Source organism: Sipha flava, unplaced genomic scaffold, assembly GCF_003268045.1.
Source record: "Sipha flava isolate LNK unplaced genomic scaffold, YSA_version1 607_pilon_pilon, whole genome shotgun sequence".
In the NCBI taxonomy this organism is placed as follows: domain Eukaryota; kingdom Metazoa; phylum Arthropoda; class Insecta; order Hemiptera; family Aphididae; genus Sipha; species Sipha flava.
The window spans coordinates 56403-63304 of record NW_020273584.1 but is presented as its reverse complement, the minus strand read 5'-3'; positions in this window follow the sequence as shown (position 1 = coordinate 63304).

The window sequence follows — 6902 nt, the reverse complement described above, 5'->3', positions numbered from 1 at the left end:
TCAGCGATTCGTATACATTGGCAATCGTCTTGCTTCGCTCACTTCGGCGCCACTCAACATCACGTTAATGTATACCTACTTGAAAAGCAACGATGAATCATTGGGTTCGAAAAACGGTTTAGATGGATTTCAGGTTTATTCTTTGCGTGGAACTTGAGAGTTCGTTTTTTGTTATTTTTTGAAGCCTGAGAAGTTCTATGCATATAGTTTTTACGTAATTGAAATTATTTTATTATAAGCGTCTTATTTCGTTCGATTACGTATTTAAGTACTCCTTCACGAAACTGGAAACCATTATATAGTGCAGCAAAAAGTGTACTAGATGCAAAAGTTTAATGTCACTTAGATATCACTAAGATAGATTATTATAAATAAATTTGGCTTTACGAATTTGGAATATTTGACTCTTGTTAATTTTTTTAAGTTTAGAATATGATGAAACTCATTTTGTTCGCGAGAACTGATAATTATTTTTTATTTTGTTTGTAAATATTTTTGTCTGCCGGTTTTGACAGAAAATATTTTTTCCTAAACATTTAATTTTGTGTTTTAGAAACGGAAATCGTGTACAATTATTCTTGTAATATGTTGTGCGATACATTAGAGTTATAGTAATATATGACAAGATAACATTAATGAATATATTCACATGCGCATTAATATATTATAAGTTATTACATTACCTTCACTCAAAACATTTTTTTTTTAAATACGATGATTCATTGTTGCTTTCAAACTTTTACAAAGTTTACTATCAACATGATGACAGGTGGATATGACTCGATTTATGTATTTTGTGTTTTTTAATTTGAGTAATAATCATATTATATACACACATAATATGTGTAATAACATATTATGTACATAGTTTAAGTTCAAGAATTTTTCAATAGCGGTTTCACTCTACTGTAACCCGTTGTTAAATTACAAGAAAACTTTATAGTTCTTTACAACGTTTTATAGACTCATCGGAATTTAAAATAGAAAAAATAATTCTTGTATTTTAGAAATTTGGTAAATGATAATTGGTATGGATAATTTTTTATATTATTATTAGAATTTAATTATTAAACAAAGTTATGGTTCATAGAGTTCGTTCAAGGAACGGAAATACGATAATCATAAAGACGAGTCAAGTAGTGTCAAACCGAATTTTAAAAACAAAGTCTGTCGAAGGAAAAATCACACACACATACACACATACACACAAGTCAGTCTATGTGATTCAAGTGCTATCGGATTGTATCGTCGAAGAATATAATAGGACCTTACGCGAGACGCAGTAATAATAATTTCAAGACATATCTCGAGAATTTCATACGTTTTTGATTAACACAACTCTCTCCGACCGACGACGTCAATCAACGGACCATCCACGCGGGGGGGTCTGTGCGGACAACGAACGCCCATATATTACATTTTTATTTGTTGCGAATAGGCCTCTCGAGTATGTGCGGCAGCACGATGGTTCTCTCCCACCCCATCCCCTGTCCTCTCCCCCCTGTTATACCTATTATAAATAGGTAAAAGGTTTTAATTTCTCGGAGTTCCCCTTTTATATATTATTACACCTATGTAAGTATTAAACATTTCAAGTTCTCCGAGACAAATCTATACGTTATTGTTATATTCTTTTCAACGAGCACGTTCGTGTACCGACGACCGACTCTGTTGTCCGGGAAATGACAATGAACGATACTCTGCACGGCGGTGTGCTGAATCGGTGTAACAGAACGAAAACATATTATATACATCGTTACAGCACACATTTGATGACGGTGTATATATATATATATATATATATATATAGTGGTTAATGGGTCCACGAGCGATCTCCCGTGTTCGACGCAGACTTAATAAAACGCATTGTGACGGATATAGTGCACCGCAATAACCGTTAAATTTAATTTCTAACTTTTCGAAACCAACCGGTTCGGGTCGGGGAATGCGTGTCCGAAACGTATACGTCCGACGACGCCATGGGTTCGTGAGCAACGAAAACATCTGGGAAACGTCAACTGTCGCGGTTTTACGCTTTTTACGGACGACGAAAATCCTTAAGCGTTCGTCGAGCGCGTAACATACAAACATTTTAAACGCGATGCGAAAATACAATTTTATATCCTGATGCCGCCGATGAATGATCGTACATTGCAATATTCATTCTAATATTGTCGATGAGTCATCTTAAAATGATGTGCACCTCTAATTCTACACTTTCGTCTTTTACACCGTACGTTCGATTTTATTGCGACGCCTCAAGTCCTCGAGATTCCTGTCACTTTTACGACACGTGCTAATTAAAACATAAAGCATATTTTCAAGCTACGTCGTAGCTGCGCCGAAGCGATTTCACGCATTGATAGTGATTTGCTTAGTAAGAATCAATATGACCGTGTGATTTAGTTTAGTTTCCTCTTGTACTTAGTTGTCAGTGAAATATTTGACAGCCGTACTCTGTGTTTCTGAGAAATTTAAGAGATCGAAATTATGATATTGAGCATACTTTTTCCTTTTTTTTTTTACTGACTGGCCCTCCTGTATAGAAACTCTTGGCTATGGTACGGATGTTTCCCATAAATTATTTAAACTAAACAAATCATATTGTAGACGCCATGTAATTGAAGTAATAAATTATGAAAATGAATAAATGATAAAAAAAAAAGAAAGAATATTGCCCCGTAAGCCATATTTAATACTGAGAACATTTTCAAGAGTAAAAACAAATCGATTTATATAAAATTTGGTTTAAACTTGTTTTCGATTACATATTCACAAAGCATGGAGAAAATCGATAGCATTCAGACTCTGAATTTCAGCCACTTTTTATTTATTATATTTTTTCGTACAAGCGTCACAGCATTTTTATTTCGATTATATTATTGTTATAATATGATAATTTTATCGCAAAATATTTTGAATTATTTAAAAAGCCCGGTTTATTATTTATTTTTTAGAAATATCTACGCCATAGTCATAAATTCTTTCAAATAAATTTACATTTTTGTGGAAAACCAACGGTTTGTGGGACTAAAGAGTATTCTTAACGTAATCGATTAAAGGTAATGTTTTTGAAATGTACGTATATGGAATTACGTACATATTCAGCGAATTTTGTTTTTTACGTATAGAAGAGGCGAGTATAGGATTATTTGTAGATATTTTATAAACATAAAACGTCTATGTATCTTATGAAAGGCATACTAAAGGAAAATGTCAATACATTTTTGGCGTCGACCCGAAATATTTTACTGAGTATAACCCATAACTTTGCATAATATGCATACAGGAATTTAGGCAAAGAAATATGTTATGTTGAGAAAATATATCGAAATATTTTTTTTCATTTGATTTCTTAATAAATCTGTTAATGTGCCTCTTTAAAGCATTGCAGACTGTATTCGCCAAAAAAAAAAAAAAAAAACTATTGATTTTTCCATAGTTTTTTCCCCATACATTTTGAAACATTTTTACTTACTTGAAAGTTTTGCGCAGTTCATAATGTAATTAATAATTAGTTTTGCAATACATTGTGTAAAATGTATTCTATAACTTACCAACGAATTGCAAATTTATTTCGTGAAAAATAAAAGTTAAAAACTATGTTGAATAATTATAATTGTATTAAATTAGTAATATTAACATCGTATATTTTTGTGGTGATATCCCAATTAAACAAAAAAAGTTAGGAACAAATAAATATTTTTAATAAACTAACAGTGTTTTTATTCTAATTGTTGTGTTTAGTATGCAATTAATATAGGTATCTATTTACAAGATTTTTGAAATAAATGAATTTAAAAATGTACAAACGTTGTTAAAAAACGTTGGTAAAGACATGTTTAGAAGTTTTAATATGTTAACATGTTGCAAGTGTCACTATCTTCAATGTGTCTTGCATCAAACGGTGGACTATTCAACATATAAAAAATACCAGCTTAAGTTCGTGTGATGATCTGAATATTTTAGGAGCGTATAAATATGTCATGTGTATCGCACTGAAAATCTTGGGAGTTATACCAGAACGTAAATTTGATCTACAGAAGGACAAGGACCGTCGCAGTAGCTGTACATATAATTACCGGCCGCTGTGCCTTATCATAATAACTTATCCGGTATTTATAATAATAATATCGCATTGTTTTTTTTTCCTACACTGCTGCAGGTATCGATCTTCGGAATCCTGGGAAAATAGTTTCCGAATAAAACATTACATAATGACCACAGTATTTCCGTTATCGCGCATTCGTGCCATAATATATTATGACCGTTGTTATAATGGTGAGATTTTTTTTTCTCCACTCGTACCTCATTAGGAAGTAAATTATTTTTATACTTTTTCATATATTAGCACCGGAACTTTAATACTGTTTTATAATTTTTACCGAGCACTGCAACGCTTAACGACTCTGTACGACCTATGAAAGATGTCGATGTCTAATTGCGAACCGTACACTCGTCAAATCATCCCGAGACGATTAGATGTACGTAAGTTATTTGTCTTACCGTCCGGAAGTAAATTGGATTATTTGTACGTACATGACGTGAACAAAATAAACGCGTGAGCTAAAGTAGCTTTTTATTGCGTGCAACGTGTATACACAATTATATATATATATATATTTATGAATTTATACACACGTGTAACAACAGTATGCATATGGTTACGCAATGTTTCCTCCTGAATTTTAAAACTATTAGACCGAACGGTTGTTTCTGGCGGAAAAACGAAGATTGCCAGTGCGCCGTAGTACGCTCTTTTACGATTATTATAATTTCGTTAATTAATAGTAAATAAAAAACCTTGAGTATCGCGGTGCATAGAAATCGCATTACAATGTACGCGTATGGCGAACGATATATTACGAGATGAAAAAGTATTATAATGTATTATTCACGTTTTGTGATGTTTGTTACACAACCGTCAACAATAATGGGACTGAAACGTTGGAAGAAATTAAACGGATCATATTTGTTTAAAATACGATAACGACATAATAATTCCATGTCGGTAAAGTCTTAAGTCGTACGACTACGTACGGACGAAGAATTATGTTTTCAAATGAATTATTTTGAGGAAAAAAAGGAGACGAATGAGACCAATATAACGCGTGCTGTACCGTCTCGGATGTACATAGAAAAGAAGACGAAGTTATAATAATGCTATTGAAATGCGTCTACATGCACCTATTATTTTATTACCTACATTGTGCAGAACTATGGTATTTTTATTTGAGTTTTGTCCATTTTGGACACTAGTTAGGTAATAGACCAATAGTTGTATTTCACTCAAAATTTCGGTACACGGTACGGATATATATTGTCCATACAAACGTACACTACAATATTATGAAATGAACGGCAATTGCGTGTGTTGTGTTTTTCAGTACACATTCTCAAGTGAAAAATAGAAAACAATTTATACCTCGAAAAACCTATAAATCAAAAAAAAAAAAAAAAGTTTACACTCCTCTTAGAGAATAAACATTCGTATGTATTGCCTTCAGTTTTGTATTTTCCTACTAAATGTTAGATTTTGCCATTACATTTACGTGAGAGGCAAGACAGTAAGATTATATATGGTTATCTGAAAATAAAGAAGCAACGTTATGTAGGACAATCCACGTATACACATATATGTAAGCACTGTGTACATTACAAGAAGTACGTGCGACGCTAAGAAAATACATTTTTATAACTTTCTTCTGTACAGCTAGTGAAATGCGTCAACATCAATCATACGTATAATTAAAAATTATATCAACTCTTGAATGGGTTTGGTTATATTTTTATTTTTTCGATGCGATATGTTATTTTTATTATTATTATTACATGTTCACACGTTAAAACACACGTGCAATAAATGTGATTTGATTAAAAATTAATCGTTTTGTTTTATATGCTCGATAATATTATTTAAAATATTTAGAAGTTACTTATAGAATAACACAATTATTCAAATATGTTAATAGTTTACAGAAATGTGCGTAAAAAACCAATGTTTTCAGCAACAACGTTTGTAGTCGCTTAAAAAAAATTAATTAATGCGCAGCTTAATTTATATTTAAAATCGATGTGTTAATATGTTGCATGTGTACATATAATAGTGTAATAGTAAGTGCGAAATTCTGTAAGGTTTGGTTGTAAAACGATAAATTTAATACGCAGTGTAGGACGTAAAAACGAATACCTATAGCGATTGGTTTGCAAATGAATAACTATAGTTAATAGAATTTTTTAGTATTCCCATTTGTCCATTCGAAAGAATCTTGCCGAGCAATCGGTAGAAAACTGCTCGAAGGGCTACAACGACGATCGTATTAGACCTATATTTAGGCAAACACGTGGAATAGAACTATTTAAATAAGTAGGTATAGATAAATGCATACGTAATGCAGCAAGCCTATAATGTATAATATAATCGCACTAGATTTTATTTTATTTTATTTTTTTTTTAATCGGAACCCACGTAGACCTTCACTAACAGACTTCATTACAACAAGGTATACAACAAAGGGAACCGTGTCTAATATAATTACGCATTATAATTTTAGTAACTTGAATTCGATTTTTATGTAGGCTAAATTTTAAGAACTAGGCTGTCTAGTCATTAAAACACCTCTGGATAATGCGTATATGTCATATCTATAATAGTGTAACATAATAATGAGTGTTTATCCATGTGGGCCGCGAACAATTTCAAACTATAAAGATAATATTAATAATAAAATTAAATTGAAATCAATATATTTTATTACCTATTTCTTTTCGTATACTTTCTTATTTTATAACACTTTAACGATTTAAACGAACTATTTAATTTGTGTTTTCAGTGTGTAATAAAATAAACTAGTTTGATCCCTAAATTAACACTAATGAATGTGTTAACATTCAAGAACGTC